Raw genomic sequence first — 17,433 nt, 5'->3', positions numbered from 1 at the left:
CAACTCATTGCTACCGGTGTCCTCTGATTCTTTTAAAACTAATCTCAGGCATATTAATTCACCCATAAATATTTCACTGAGCATCATTTAAAAATACTGATTTTCTTTAAGTATAACAAAAATAACATTACCAGACATAAAAAATCATTGTTTCTTTTCTATTTTTTTTTTTGTATGCTGTATGGCATTTCATTCTTTTTCCATGTGAACATCCCCTTTTTGCAGCACCATTTGCTGAATTTTTTGTTTGTTTTTTCATTTATTTGTTTGTTGGTTGGTTGGTTTTGGGAAATGCATGGACATTAAATCTTTTTAAAAAAAATTATTATGGTAACATATATAGCAAATAAAGTTTCCTATTTCAACCACTTTCAGGTATGCAATTTGGTGGTATTAATAACTTTTACAATGTTGTACCACCACCACCACCATCCATTATTAAAACTTCATCACCCCAAACAGAAACTCTGTACTAATTTAGCAATTACTCCCCACCCCCCCATACTAATAACCCACATCTCTTTATGAATACGTATATTCTAATTACTTCATATAAGCAAAACCATACAATCTCTGTTCTTTTGTGTCAGACTGATTTCAGTTAACACGATGTCTTCAAGGGACACCCTTGTGCAGCTAGCATGTATCCTAACTCCATTCCTCTTAACAGCATTATAATATTCTATTGGGTGTACATACCACATTATTTTTTAGCTTTCAGTTTTATAACACTTTAAAATTACAAGGCAGTTACAAAAATAATCAGACACCATACACGGAACTCCAACGTATCCTTATCCTCTCAACCAGCCAGAGACAGCAATTTTAATACTTTGCTATATTATCAATCCATCTATTATCTACCTATCTGCATTTCTACCTATCAATTTATCAATCTATTTTCTGAACATGTCAGTGTACATTATATACATCACATTCCTTGAACAATTAATACTGCCAGTAACATTTCTTGTGAACAAGCATATTCATATATGTAACCACCTTCAGTGCAGTTGTCAGGCTCAAGAAATTTAACACTGATATTTAGCTCATAGTCTCTATTTCAATTTTTTCATGCCCCAAAAATGTTCTTTTGGGTCTTTTCTCTTCCATTATTTGAACACATCCAGAATCACGTATTGCACTAAATTGTTTCTTTAGTTGCTCATTCTTGTTTTTTATGTAGGAAGATATGTAACAAATTTTCCCATCACCATCACTCCTAAGCATGCCATTCATTGGGGTTACTCCTATTTACATTGCTGCAGAATCCTCATCACCTTCCAATATCAAAACTTTCCAATCCTATTAAGGAAACCCCATGCCTATTAAGTATTAACTCTCCATTTGCCCTGCTCACCACCGCCCCCTATCCCTAGCAACCTGTACTCTAATTTCTATTTCTATGAACTTCATACTCTCTATTTCCTTTTGAGTTACTATGGGATTAAATTTAACATCCTTAATGTCTACCCCTTTCGTTTTCTTAAATACCAACTTAAATTCAACAGTGTATACAATTATGTTCCTATACCCCTCTTGCCTCCACCTTTATGTAGTAGCTCTTGTCACAAATTGCATGTTTATTCATGATGAGTCCAAAACCACTGATTTACCGTTACTTTTATGCATTTGTCTTTTAGATTCTGTAGGAACTAAAAGGAGGCATTACAAACCACAAAGATACAATAGTACTGGCATTTACATTTACCAAATGTCATCACCCTTACCAGAGATCCTTATTTTTTCATGCAGCTTTGATCTATTGTCTATTGTCCTTTTCTTTCAATTTGCACAAACTCCCTAAGTTATGGTTTATCTAGGAATGTTTTAACTCATCTTCATTTCAGAAAACAGTTCTTTTTCTAGATATTGAATTCTTGGTTGGCAATTTTTGCTTTCAGCACTTTGAATATGTCATCCCACATCCCATTACTATCTTGCCTGCATGGCTTCTGATGAGAAATTAGCCCTGAACCTTATTGAGACTCCTTGTGACACATCGCTTCTCTCTGTGCCTTTTAGAATTTTCTGTTTATCTTTGGCATTAAACAGTTGATTTTGAGATGTTTGGGTTTATGTTGTTTGGAGCATCTAAGATATGTATATTCATGTCTTTCATTAAATTCAGGAAGTTTTCAGCCACTATTTCTTTGGATATTCTCACTTCTCCTGAGATTTCCACCATGTATGTATTGGTACAACTTGTAGTGCCCACAGATTTCTCAGGCTCTATTCACTTTTCTTCATTCTTTCTTCTTTCTGCTCCTCAGACTGGAGCTGTATAACTACTGCTTCCAACTTCAAATGGATCATCAATTCTGTCAACAGTCTTTCTATATGTGCCCTGGTCAAACTTCCCTTTCACTTCTGACACTGGCCCTTTCAAGTCTTCAACAGCCTCCTTACTTACTTGCTTTCTCCACCAGCTCATTTCCAGGAGGCAGATCTTACTTCAGAGAAAACTGAAGCAACTGGATGATGATGGATGATGGCAGTTGTCCTTGTGTTCTTGAACCCAAACTTATTTGCACTCAAACCACACTTGCCTCCTTCCCTATGGGAATAATGGAAGAGAAAGCACTCTTCCTGCCATCTTTTCTCTGTATTGATCCTCTCTTACTTCCCCAGGGACAAGATGTATCACTTTTCCCATATTCAAACTCTTCCTCTCTACTTTTAGTCCTTACCTTGCTTACCAATTTGACTGCATTTAACTCAAATGTTCCCTCCCCAGTTTTGGCACACTTTCATTTTCTTTGGATGACTGTACACTTTCTTATTTTCCTTCTACCTCCCTGACTTCTCCTTCTCCATCTCTTTAAAAGGAGTTTCTTGCTGTTCTCATTTTTAAATATTGTTGCTTCATCAGATGCCATTCTGCCTCCTTTTCCCAGCTCACTCTCCATTTCCTCCCTGGGAATTCTCAACCATGTCACTCAAGGGCTGATGACTCATGAATTCCTATCACCAGTCCTGATCTCTCTGAATTCTTCAACATGGAAGGCTCACCAGTACCTCAAATCTAACTTGTCTCTAGCCTATTACCCAGACAGCTCTTATTCTGTGTCTCCTAGATCAGTGAATGACAGCACTTATCACCCACGTACCCAGGCAGGCCAGAAACTTGAGTTATCTTTTACTTATACCATTTTTCACCAGTTCACACATTTACGCACGATGCCTGATGAATTCTACCTCCTAAATATTTCTCAAATCCATCCATTCCCCATTGCCACCATGGTTACTATTCAAATCCGGGCCACCATTCTCCTTCATCCAGTTAAACGCAGTAGCCTAACTGATTTCCTGGTCATAGCCATTCTATTGCCACGTTCACTGATCCTTCTCAAACAATTCTGACCAAGTTACACTGCATTTAAAACCCTTTCTTTTATGATGTTCCTTTGTTCCTGGTATAAGATTGAAGCACATTTATGATCCAACAGGTGCTTATCTCTTTTCCCAATTCTCAACACTTCCCCTTCACATCCCCACTCTCACATAGCCCATAAACACCCTCTATTTTGCTACACCAAAATTCTTTCAGTTCACAGTTTTGCCAAGTTCTTTCTCACACCTTGGGAATTGAAAATGGCATTGTCTTGTCTGGGTAACCCTTTGCCTTAGCCCCCGCTAGCATCCATTTACATTCTTTTTTTTTTAATAACTTATCTTTATTTGAAAAGTTGTAGGTTTACATAAAAAACAAGAAACTGCAGAGTGCCCACATGGCATCCGCCTCCCCACATGGAGTGTTACATATTATGAATAGTTTTCATTAATGTCATACCTTTGTTAAAATTGATGAAAGAATATTATTTTAATTATACTATTAACTATATTCCATGATTTACATGAAGGTTTGCTCTTTATGTTGTGCAATCATATGGTTTTTTAAAAATCATATTCAGGCAACATACATGCACTGTAAAATTTTTTCTTTTAACTACATTCGAATGTGTAATTCAGTGGTGTTAATTACATTCACAGTGTTGTACTACCATGCCACCATCCATTACCAAAACTTTTCCATCATCCCAGCTCTATACCAATTAAGCATTAATTCCCATTCCCTAAACCACCTTGGCTTTTGATAACCTACATTCTATGCTCTGACTCTGAATTTGCTTACTATAATTATTTCATAAAAGTAAGATCATGGAGTATTCGTCCTTTTGTGCCAAGCTTATTTCACTCAACATTATATTTTTAAGTTTCACCTATGCTGTGGCATGTGTCAAAACTTCATTCCTTTTTTTGGCTGAATCATATTCCATTGTATGTATGTACCACATTTTACTTATCACTTTCTCTACTGATGTATACGTGGACTGCTTCCATCTCTTAGCAATTCAGAATAAGGGACTATTAACACTGGGGTGGAAATATCTGTTCTCATCCCTGCTTTCAATTCTTTTGCCCATTTTTTTTTCATAAAAAGAAAAAGAGAAAATTTCATACATACCATACCCCTTACCCCACCCCTCATTGACTGCTACTATTTCCATCTACCTAATATATTTTACCTTTTGTTTCCCTTATGTTTTTTCTATACCCCTTACCACTCCCTCTCATTTATCACTAGCATTTCAATCTACTAAATTTATTTTAACATTTGTTCCCCCATTATTTATTTATTTTCAGTCCATATGTTTTATTCATCTGTCCATACCATAGATAAAAGGAGCATTAGACATAAGGTTTTCACAATCACACAGTCACACTGCGAAAGCTATATCATTATACAATCATCTTCAAGAAACATGGTTACTGGAACACACCTCTACATTTTCAGGCACTTCCCTCCAGCTTCTCCAGTATACCTTAACTAAAAAGGTGATATCTACATAATGTGTAAGAATTATCTCCCGGATAACCTCCCAACTCTGTTTGAAATCTCTCAGCCATTTACACTTTATTTTATCTCATTTCTCTCTTCCCTCTTTTGGTCAAGAAGGTTTTCTCATTTCCTTGATGCTGAGTCCCAGCTCACTCTGGGATTTCTGTCCCACATTGCCAGGAAGGTTGAAACCCCCTGGGAGTCATGTCCCACATAGAGAGAGAGGGAGGGCAGTGAGTTTGCTTGTCATGTTGGCTGAAAGAGGGAAGCCACATCTGAGCAACAAAAGAGGTTCTCTGGGGGTGACTCTTCGGCCTAATTTGAGGTAAGCTTAGCCTATCTTTTGCAGGGATAAGTTTCATATGAACAAACCCTAAGATTGAGGGCTCGGCCTATTACTTCGATTGTCCCCACTGCTTGTGAGAATATCAGGAATTCTCCAAATGGGAAAGTTGACTTTTTCCCCTTTCTTGCCATTCCCCTAAGGGGACTTTGCAAATACTTTTTTATTCACTGTTCAAATCACTCTGGGATTTATCAGGGCATGACTCTGGACAAACCTACAAAATCTCATTTCCTACTCAAGGTTCCATGTACTTATGGTGTTCAAGTAAACTGTCCACATAAGTTATATTAGGAAATGCACTAGTCAAAATATAAATCTTGTACCAAATAAGCATTTTTTGTTTTAGTCTCACACATGTTAAAGTTTTAAAATATGAATTACTATCTATTTTCAACACACTGCAATACTGACATTCCTTTGTTTTTCCTCATGCAGAAACATTTTTTAATATGTTCATTTAGTCACTATCATTATATACTCTAGGCATTCCTAGATTATACCATCTCAATCTCTATCATCTATCTGTCTCTCTGTTTTCATTTGTGCCCCCTCCAGACCTCCTCCCTTTATCATTCTCACATTCAGCTTCATTCAGTGTACTAATGTTATTGTATTATAGTTAGGTAGTATTGTGCTATCCACTTCTGAATTTTTACAATCAGTCCTGTTGTACAACCTGTATCCCTTCAGCTCCAATTACCCAATATCTACCCTATTTCTATCTCCTGATGGTCTCTGTTCTTAACTGAAATTCTCCAAGTTCATTCACTAATGTTATTTCATATCAGTGAGACATATAATATTCATCTTTTTGTTTCTGGCTATATCTCACTCAGTATAATGTCCTCAAGATCCATCCACGTTGTTACAAACTTCATAACTTTATTCTGTCTTACAGCTATGTAATATTCCATCATACGTATATACCACAGCTTACTTAGCCACTCATCTGTTGAGGGACATTTGGGCTGTTTCCATCTCTCAGCAATTGCAAATAATGCTGCTATAAACACTGGTATGCAAAAGTCCATTTGTGTACTTGCCCTCATGTCCTCTGAATAGATATCTAGCAATGGTATTGCTAGATCATGTGGCAATTCTATATTTAGCTTCCTGAGGAACCACCAAATTGCCTTCCACAACGGTTATTCTATTTTACATTCCCAACAACAGTGGATAAGTGTGCCTCTTTCTCCACATCCTCTCCAGCACCTGTCCTTTTCTGTTTTATTGATAATGGCCATTCTGGTGGGTGTGAGATGATATCTCATTGTGGTTTTGATGAACTTTCTCAAATAGCCAAGGAAGATGAGCATCCTTTCATGTGTCTTTTAGCCATTTGTATTTTCTCTTCTGAGATATGTTTGTTCTTGTCTTTTGCCCATTTTGTAACTCGGTTGTTTGTCTTTTTGTTGTTAAGTTAAAGCATCTCTAAATATTCTGGATACTAAACCTTCATCTGATGTATTGTTTTCAAATATTGTCTCCCCTTGTGTAGGCTGTCTTTTTGCTTTCTTGACAAAGTTCCTTGATGCACAAAAGTGTTTAATTTTGAGGAGTTCTCATTTATTTATTTATTTCTTCAGTGTTTGTGCTTTGGGTGTTCTTTTGCCCATTTTTAATGCAATTTTGTTGAGATACGTTCACATGTCATATAATCATCCAAAGTGTACAATCTATGGTTCACAGTATTGTCATATAGTTATGCATTCATCCTATGATCAATTTTTGAACATTTTCATTACTCAAAAAACTGCATATAAGAAAAAAAATGAAAAAGAACACCCAAAACATTTCATGCCTCTTATCCCTCCCCTATTATTTATTTATTATCCCTATTTTTTTTACTCATCTGTCCATATACTGGATAAAGGGAGCATTGGTCAGAAAGCTTTCACAATCACATGGTCACACTGTTAATATGATTACAGAATCATCTTTAAGAATCAAGGCTAAAGGAATACAGCTCAACAGTTACAGGTGTTTCCTTCTAGCTATTCTAATTCACTAAAAACTAAAAAGAAATAACATATAGTACATAAGAATAACCTCCAGAATGCCCTCTCAACACTATTTGAAATCGCCCATCCACTGAAACTTTATTTTGTTTCATTTCTCTTCCCTCTTTTGGTCAAGAAGGCTTTCTCAATCCCATGATTCCAAGTCCAGGCTCATTCCTGGGAGTCATGTCCCATGTTGCCAGGGAGATTTACACCTCTGGGAGTCATGTCCCATATCGGAGGGATGGCAGAAAGTTCACCTGCTCAGTTGGCTTCAATGGAGAGGTCTGCCCATTTTTTAATTGGCCTATGTGTCTTTTTGTTATGGAGCTGTAGTGTTTCTGTAAATATTGGGGATATTAAACCCTCACCAGATATGTAGTTTCCAAATATGTTCTCCCATTCATTACGGTGTCTTTTTATTTTTGTCATGAAGTTCTTGGATGCAAAAAAGTGTTTAATCTTGAGGAAGTGCCATTTATCTAATTTTTCTTTTGTTGCTCATTCATTTGATGCAATAACTAAGAGACCACTGCCTAACACAAGAGTCTAAAGATGCTTCCATATGTTTTCTTCTAACAGTTCTTGTATCTAGGTCTCTGACCGATTTTGAGTTGAGTTTTGTATATGGCATGGGGAAAAAGAGAGCAGATTTTTTTTTCTTTTTCTGCAGATGGACATCCAGTTTTCCCAGCACCATTTGTTGAATAGACTATTTTTCCCAATCATATGGACTTGGCACCCTTGTTAAAAATGTATTGGCCATGGATGTGAGTTTATTTCTGAATCTCAATTCAATTCTATTACATTTCTTTCCTTGTGCCAGTTCATTTATTTTGATTACTGTAGCTTTGTCATAAATTTTTAAAATTGGAAGTGTGATTCCTCCAACATTGCTCTTCTTTTTCAAGATGTTTTTGGCTATTCAAGGTCCCTTACCCTTTCAAATAAATTCAGTGATTGCTTTTTTTCACTTCTACAAAAAAAGGCTGTTTGGAAATTTCATGCAGATATACCTCATACCTTTTTAGTACCTCAATTATGTCATGAATGCCTGCCTTCATATTTATTTGGTTTTCATATTGTACTATTTTGAGCCTTTTCTTATTTCTTTCGGTCTATATTGTTCCTATATTTTTTTGTGGTTACCATGGAGATCAAATTTAATAACCAAAATCTGTAACAATCATGTGTAATTGGATATCAAATTAACCTCATAGCATATATAGAGACACAGGTTGTGTGTGTATATACACACTTACACATACACTGTACTATATTCTGTCCCCTAGCTTTTTTCTGTACTTATTAAAAAGTATATCTTTATACCCTGTATGTATAAAAACCATACACTTATAATTACTTTTAATGGATTTGCATTTTAAAACATGGAAAAAGTATAGTTACATATGAAAAAGTGTAATAATGCTGGTATTTATAATCACCCATATGATTACCTTTAGTATAGACACATACCAAAAAGTGTAATAGTGCTGATATTTATAATCATCCACATGATTATCTTTACTAGAGGTCTTTATTCCTTTATACCATTTGATCCACTGTCTAATATTTTTTCCTTTCAATCTTAGGAATTTCCTTTAGCATTGTTTGCTAAAGGCAGGTTGTAGGGCAGGTTTGGTGATAAATACCTTCAGCTTTGTTTATTTGGGAATGTCTTAATGTCTCCATTAGTTTTTTTTTTTTTTTTACAATGTACTTCAAAATTTATTGCTTTTTGTATATATTATATTACACAATTTAAAAAGTTAAAAAAAAAGTAAGTTGGCCATAAATGAAAGGATTGATTTCTGAGCTCTCAGTTCCATCTCATTTATCTGTATGTCTGTCCTTGGGCCAGTATCATGTTGTTTTGATTACTATGGCTTTGTAATAAGTTTTTAAATTGGAAAGTGTGAGTCTTCCAACTGAATTTTTCTTTTTCAAGATACGTTAGCTATTCAGGGCCCCTTCCCCTTCTATGTAAATTTGGTGATTGGCTTCTCCATTTCTGCAAAAGTTGTTAGAATTTTGATTAGGATTGCATTGAATCTATAAATTTAAATAATATTAATTTCTTAATGATTATTTCTTCCAGTCATGAACATGGACTGTCCTTCCATTTATGTAGGTGTTCTTTAGTTTCTTTAAACAATGTTCTGTAGTTTTTTGTGTACAAGTCCTGTTTATCCTTGGCTGGATGTGTTGCTAGATATTTGATTCTGTTAGTTACTATTGTAGGTGGGGCTGTTTTCTTGATTTTTTTCATCCAAGTGTTCATTTCTTGTGTATAGAAACACTACTGATTTTTAAGTCTTGATCTTGTACACTGCCACTTTGCTGAATTCATTTATTAGCTCTAGGAGCTTTATTGTGTTTTTTTTTCAAAATTTTCTGTCTATAGTATCATATCATCTGCAAATAAGGAAAGTTTACTCCTTCCTTTCCAACCTGGATGCCTTTTATTTCTTTTTCTTGCTTAATTGCTTTGGCAGTACTTTCCAGTACAGTGTTGAATAAAGGTGGTAACAGTTGACATCCTTGCCTGGTTCCTGATCTTAGAGAGAAAGCTTTCAGTTTTTCACCTTTAAGAATGTTGGTTGTGGACTTGTCATATATGCTTTTTTTCATGTTGAGGAAGTTTCTTTATATTCCTAGTGTTCTTAATATTTTTATCATGAAGGGGAGCTGGGTTTTGTGAAATTCCTTTTCCTCGTTAATTGAGATAATCATGTGTCTTTCCCCCTCATTCTGTTAATGTGGTTCATTACATTAATTTATTTTCTTATGTTGAACCACTCTTGCATTTCAAGGACAAATCCCACTAGATTATGATGTATAATTCCTTTAATACATTATTGACTTTGATTTGCTGGTGTTTTGCTGAGGAACTTTGTTTGCATCTATATTCATAAGAGATGTGGCTCTGTAGTTTTCTTTTGGTATTTTTATCTGGCTTTGATATGGCGGTGATGTTGACCTCTTGAATGAGTTAAGGGAGTGTTACCTCTGCTTCAGTTTTTTGGAAGGCTTTGAGCAGAATTAGAGATAAGTGTTCTTGGAATGTTTGGTGTAATTCCCCTTGAAGCCATCTGGTCCTGGGCTTTTTGTTGTTGGGAGTTTTTTGACAATTAGTTCAATCTCTACTTGTAATTGGTTTGTTGAGATGTTCTGTTTCTTCTTGAGTCAATGTAAGTGGTTCATGGGTTTCTAAGAATTTGTCTACTTCATTTAGATTATCTAATTAATGGCATATAATTGTTCATTGCATTCTTTTATAGTCCTTTTTATTTCAGTGGGGTTAGTAGTACTGTCCTTTTCATTTCTGATTTTTGGTGTTTCTTTTTCTTTTTTTTTAACTTTGTCATTCTAGCTAAAGGTTTGTTAATTGTCAATTTTATTGGTCTTTTTGAAGGATCAGCTTTTGGTTTTATTGATTGTATTATTTTTCTATTTCATTTATCTTTAGCCTTTATTTCTTTTCTTCTGCTCATTTCTGGTTTATTTTGCTCTTCTTTTTCAACTTCTTCCCATTTTGAGATTAGGTCTCTGATTCAAAATCTTTCTTCATTTTTAATGTTGAGTATTTTGAGCTATAAAGTTCTCTCTCAGCACTGCCTTTGCTGTATCCCATAAGTCTTGGGATGTTGTATTTTCATTTTCATTCACCTCAAAATAGTTCCAATTTTGCTTCTGATTTCCTCTTCAATTCATTGGTTAAAATATGTTGTTTAATTTCAACATATTTATGAGTTTTCCATTTTCCCCTCTATTATTTCTAGTTTCAATTCTTTGTGGTCAGAGACTATACACTGTATGATTTCAGTGTTTTTTTAATTTATGTAGAGTTGTTTTGTGACTCAACATGTAGTCTATCCTGGAGAATGATCCATGTGAACTCAAAAAGAATGTATATTCTGTTTTCATTCAGTGCAATATTCTACATATGTCTGTTAGGTCTAGTTGGTTAAGTGCATCATTCAAGTCCTGTCAAATCTGTCAGTATTTGCATCATATATTTTGGGGCTCTGCTGTTAGGTCCATAAATACTTATAGTTGTTAAATCTTCTTGTTGAATTTCCTCTGTTATAATATGTAATGACCATCTTTGTTCCTCATAACTGTTTCAGACTTAAAGACCATTTTATCTAATATTAGTAGAGCCACCCCAGCTCTCTTTTTGATACTACTTGCATGGTATATAGTTTTTCCTCCTTACACCGTGAGCCTACTTGTATTTTTGACTTTAAGACGAGTCTCTTGTGGACGGCAAATAGTTAGGTCATGCTTTTTTTTTTTTTAATCTAGTTTGCCAAACTCTGCCTTTTGACTAAAGAGTTTAACCCATTTACCTTTAAGGTCACTACTGTTTATACAGGACTTTCTTCTGCTACATATTATTTAGCCATTTAACGTCTTATACCTTTTTTTTTGTTCCTTGCTTCCATTAATGCCTACTTTTTTATTCATTTGATTTTTTTTGTGTTGTACCATATTGAGTACTTTTTCATTTCTATCTGGATATATTTTCCATCTGTTTTTTTTGTGTGGTTACCATGTGGTTAACGTTTAATGTCCTAAACGTATAATAGTCATACTTGTTTTGATACGAACTGACTTCAGTAGCATGCACATATACTTGTCCTGTACTCCTCTGTCCCTCTCCGTATTTTTTGTGCATGTTACCATTTATATTTTTGTACATTGTATGTCCTGAAACACAGATTTATCATTACTTTTGTTGCATTTGCATTTTAGCACCTGTAGGAAGTAAAAAGTACAGTTACATACCAAATGATACACGACAGTAATACTGGCATATTATAATTACCCATACAGTTAAATTACATATACTGATCTTCACCACTACTCTCTGTTTCTTTTCCATTAGTTTTGAAAGAAAGACTTGCCAAATATAAAATTATTAACCAGCAATTGTTTTCTTTGAGCAGGTTAAATATTTTGTCCCTTGGCCTTTTTGCCTCCATGACTTCTGATGAGAAATGAGCACTTAATTTTATTGGGATTCCCTTGTACATAATATGTTGCTTTTCTCTTGAAGCTTTAAGTACTCCCTCTTGTCCTTGCCAGTTGAGTTTGACTACTATGTGTTTGGGTATAGTTCTTTTCAGGTTTATCCTGTTTGAGATTCATTGGGTTTCTACAATGTGCATATTCATGTCTTTCATAAATTGGGAAGTTTTCTGCCATTATTTCTTTGAACATTCCTTCTGCTCCTTTCTCTCTTTCTTCTCATTCTGGGACTCCCTAATGCAAATATCGGTAGGCTTGATGATGTCATGAGGTCTCAGGCTTTGTGTGGTGGTTTGAAACTGTACATACCAGAAAAACATGTTCTTAAGTCTAACACATTTCTGTGGATGTAAACCCATTGTAAGCGGATTTTTTGATAAGGCAACTTCAGTTAAAGCATGTTCTACCTCATTCAGGATGGGACTTAATTCTATTACTGAAGTGCTTTATAAATGGAATGATGAGAAAGCAAGAAAGAGAAAGAGAGAGACAGAGAGAGAGAGACAGAAACAGAGACAGAGAGACAGAGAGGCAGGCTGGCAATAGAAGCAAGAAACTAAAATCAATGAAATCCACAAGAGAAGGAAGAGACCAGCAGACACCACCATGTGCCTTGCCATGACAGAGGATTCAAGGATCACTGACAGTCAGTCCTGAGGAAGAAAACTGATAATGGCTTGCTCTGGACATTTTCTTGGCCTCAAACTTAAGCTAATAAATTCCCACTGTTTAAACCAATCCATTTCATATTATCCGCTTTCAGCAGCCTAAGAAACTAAAACACTCTGTCTGCTTTTTTTATCCACTAAATCCAGTATCTGGTTTTCTTAATTGATGGTTTCTAGATTTTTATCTTGTTTTTCTGAATGGGCAATCATTTCGTGTTTTTTGTATGTCTTGCAACCTTTTGTTGCATGCTGTATATTTTAATATTTTAAAATATGTACTTGGGATTTAATCTGCTGAACTGTCCATTCCTTAAATTTGTATCTGTTTGTGATACAACAGAGATTTCCTTGAGTGCCAGAAGCTAACAAAAACAAACAATCCAATGCAAAAATCACCTTTCACAAACTTTGCACATTGTCTCTGCATTGGCTGGCACTTTTCTTAAGAGTTTAGCCATTCTATACAGAAAATAACTCCAAGACGAACATGAAATGCAGGGTACTTTCCTGAGCATTTATTTTTCCTGGGCTTGTGCTTTCTCATGGCCTTAGGAATTTCCCTTTTTACGGGAATTTCATTGTCCCCACCAATCCATCTGAAATAGACCTCTCCCCTTACTGTGTGCTCTGTTGTATGACTTGAAACACATAATCCTTTGTCCCAAGCCACTTAGACTTAATAGTTTCGTACACTACTTTGACTGTCTGCAAGCTGCCTCTGGAACAGCAAGCCCAAGAAGAGTGCCAATAGATTGGCACTGACTTAAGGCACCCCACCCAGCATGTGTATTAGGGTTACCCTTCCCTTTCCAGAACAGAGCTGGGGACCCACAGTGGGAGCTCAGATGACCCCACACTGCACCAAGGAGGAGATGCTAGCAAGGGTGCCATGAACTTCTCTTACTATATATATATTTTTAGCATGGAAAGGCTCCAGGAATTGAACCCGGGTCTCCAGCACAACAGGTGAGAATTCCTGCCACTGAGCCACCATTGCACCGCCTCCTTACCATTTTTAAAACTAAGTTTTCTTAATTCAGCACTCACCCAATTACTACAACCTTTTAACTGTTTTCTGGAGTTTTGAAGAAGATGCCTCTTTCAGTTTTTGTTAGTTGTGCAAAGAATCTCTGAAGGAATGATACACTAGAGCATCTTACACTGCCATTTTCATTGACTGGAAGGTGCCCTCTTCCCCCGATCTTTAATTTACCACTTACCATGGTGTCTCCCATACTACACTCCAGCCATAATGAACCTCTTGCCATTCTGGAACTCTCCAAGCTCTTACTTCCATCTTGCATTCAGGCTCATGTATGTGTATCCTCTATCTCCAATGGCCTAACAATTCCTGGCTCGCTTTCAGGACTAATGGGCATCATTCACTCTTGGAAAGGCTTTCCTGGCTCCATTACCATTTCTGCAGCTGCCCACTCCCATGCCTAAACTGGTTTAGGTGCTCCTCTCTCATGTACCTTGTGGCACGCTCTCTTTTCTTTTAAATAATTGCACTTATTTGATAACTGCACTTATCAGACCTTGTTGTAACTTCTTGCAATCTGACCAGGCTCTCACTTTCCTGAGAGCAGGGGAATCTTATTTTCATATTCACAGTGTCTAGAAAAGTACTCAACATAACAAGGTCCTCAATTAATGTTTTTGGAATAAATGAGTAAATGAATGAGTAGATTAAAGAATAAATTAATGCATGGATGAGGAAGATACTGTCCTGATGTCTCTATGGAAACAATGACCTGTTTATCCTGGGGAAATTCAAGAGGGTATGCCAGGTTCAGTCTCTCCCTGATTATCAGCAGAAAAGACCCAGTATATTTCCCACTCTCACTTAAGGTATTTACCGAGTTCCAGTATGAAATTACACCCATTAAAAAAATCAGTTTGTTAACATACACCTTCTTTAAAAAAAATGTGAACACCCAGGAAATTCCTATACACTTTAATGTCAATTGATTTATTTAAATTGTTTTCCCTCTGAACACATATCCCAGACCACAACACTTGAGGAGTAAGTTTTGTGGCAGAAAACAGAAGATTTGGCATTAGTATATTTTAAAATCTTCTCAAATCATTCAAATAAGTAGCCACAGCTGAGATCTACTGTTCTTCATTGCTTCTTAAACTTTAATATACACACCACACTAATGTCCTGGGGATTTTGCTAAAAATGCAGATACAGATTCACTGGGACTGGGGCAGGGCCTGGGACTCTGTATTTCTGTAAGTTCCTGGCTGGTGGTGGCATTGTTCGTTCATGTTCCACACTTTGAATAACGAGGATAATTCTCCTTTGGTTTACTTACTTATAGGGGTTATCATTGATGATGGAAGGGCTCACATTGAGAGTTTGCAATGGTGAGAATAGTAGCTAGTTTTCAAATCAAGGTGTGCCTATTGGTAGATTTTGTTTTATAGAAAACAGGAATCCAAGCACTCATTTCTGATGATGCTCATTTTGACTAATCAACAGACTGAACTGTAGCCCTCCAAGCTAAGATACAGTACAGTATTAAAGAAAATGTTAATAAGGGATTGACAGTACAGTATTAAAGAAAATGTCAATAAGGGATTACACATTTTTATCTGAGAATATCTAAAAATATACATTCTTGTGTTTTGGTTTTTTGATCAAACTTCTGTCTTAAAAAATACATTACCTTTTTAACTTTCCATAAAAAGCTCTAGATAGAACATTTGTAAGTTTCATGGAATAGCATTTTAAATGATATGTATCTGTGCATTATGCCTACTGTGCATCTCCCTGAGGGGCACACAGCATGAAATGGACTGTCATTAGTCTTTGCTGTTTCTCTATAAAATGAGACGCTTCTAATTCCAATTTTACAGATAAGGAAAATGAAATGCAGAAAGCTAAACTGACTTAATTAAGATTGCATACCAACAATACAGGATACAGCTAAAACTCACATCTTAGCTAAGCTGATTTAGTGGAAAAATAAGCAATATTCTTTCAAAGATTGTGCCTTAATTACATATATCAGTTGCATCTCTTTGAAATAAAGTTTATCATTTAACAGCCCTTCTACTGCACATGTCTCTCACTGAAATTAAGTGTTCTTATTCATCTATTTATTAACCTACATTGTGCCTAAAAGAATTTAAAAGTGTCCTTAGAGGCATACATTAAACAAATTCATAAACATTATATGAAAGAGAAAAGGAGGGACAGAACTAATGCTAATAGAACAAATGAATACAATGAGAGCTTGACCTTCTAGTAGTCAGGATGAAAAGGGGAACATAATTAGTTATACTTCCATAACACACCTATGGAAAATCAACACATTTTCCCAGAAGCAGGGCTATCCCTCATCACTACACTCTGGAAGATCTGCTAGTTTGACTTCATTTTCATTGGCTGGCACATCTAACCCACTACCCCACATGCATTGCTGCCTCCCTCCATAAGTAAAATGCCAATTCAGGCAAACAATGATTCCAAAGTCTAATCCTGAAACAATTTTGACTTCCAACTCCATTTACTACTTACATGGACTATTCTTTAATATAATCCTATATAAGCAAATAATGTAAGCTCCCTCAAACTGAGAAAGCAGAGTTAATTTATTTAGCTAAGATTTGGTGGGCAGCTTAATATTTAAAAGCTTGCAAGAGATTAAACTATGAGATGATTTGTAAATGGATACTGTGGAACTAGAAAAAAAGAGAAGAGGGTGTTCTGATTAGAGAATTAGAGACTATTCTAGTTGTCAGCTAATCCAAAAATAGGGTCAAAACTACCTCCAGTCTTCTCTTCTAAGTGATATTAGAGAATGAATTTTTTTAGGATTAAGAGACTTGTGCAACTTTCCTGTTATGATCTTATACATTTAATTCTCTATTCTTTTTTTAATGTTTTAAAATATCTATTAATCATATCAACTTGAGTTCTGATTATATCAGCAGTCAGTAGAGAGGACCTGGCTAGCCCATGGTTTTGATGAGCAAGACAAAGCAATGGTTAAAGGCCAGAGATGCTGCTAAAGATGCCACAGTGCACAGAACAGCCCCCCCAACAAAGATCTACCCCAAGTGGTAACAGCAATGAAGTTGAGAAGTTCTGATGAAGTTGAGAAATCCTTCAAACCTTCTGAGTAAGAAAGTTGTAATGCAATGGGAGCCAGTTTCAGGTTTTAGACTTACACGGAGAAATCTGAGGAATCACATACAAGGTCTTTTGATAGTTATATGGTAAATAAGAGATTAATAACATTACACATACTTTAATACTAGGATTTGAAAAACATCTTAAAATTGTTATTTGTTAAGTAGTATTTGTTTTATTTTAGATTTGGTGTAATCTTTCATATTGAAGCACTTCATATATAGGCAAATTCTTTCCCATATGTTTAAATCATTTTAAAGTGTATATTATACACATTATATAGATTTATATTATAAATAATTATATTATAGATGCTCAGATTTAAAGTACCTGTTTTGGTTTGCTAAATGCTGCTGGAATGCAATACACCAGAAATGGAATGGCTTTTAAAAAAGGAA

The 17,433-nt window shown here is 35.5% G+C and overlaps 1 protein-coding gene across 3 annotated transcripts in view; it reads right to left on the bottom strand.

Annotated features, from left to right (window-relative positions):
• The window catches only part of MME (membrane metalloendopeptidase), a 147,696-nt gene that overhangs the window by 120,659 nt on the left and 9,604 nt on the right, over nucleotides 1-17,433 (bottom strand). The window lies entirely within an intron of this gene.

The sequence above is a fragment of the Tamandua tetradactyla genome, chromosome 5, assembly GCF_023851605.1.
Source record: "Tamandua tetradactyla isolate mTamTet1 chromosome 5, mTamTet1.pri, whole genome shotgun sequence".
Classification (NCBI taxonomy): domain Eukaryota; kingdom Metazoa; phylum Chordata; class Mammalia; order Pilosa; family Myrmecophagidae; genus Tamandua; species Tamandua tetradactyla.
The sequence above is the reverse complement of the archived record's forward strand: the minus strand, read 5'-3'. Positions and strand labels throughout refer to the sequence as shown.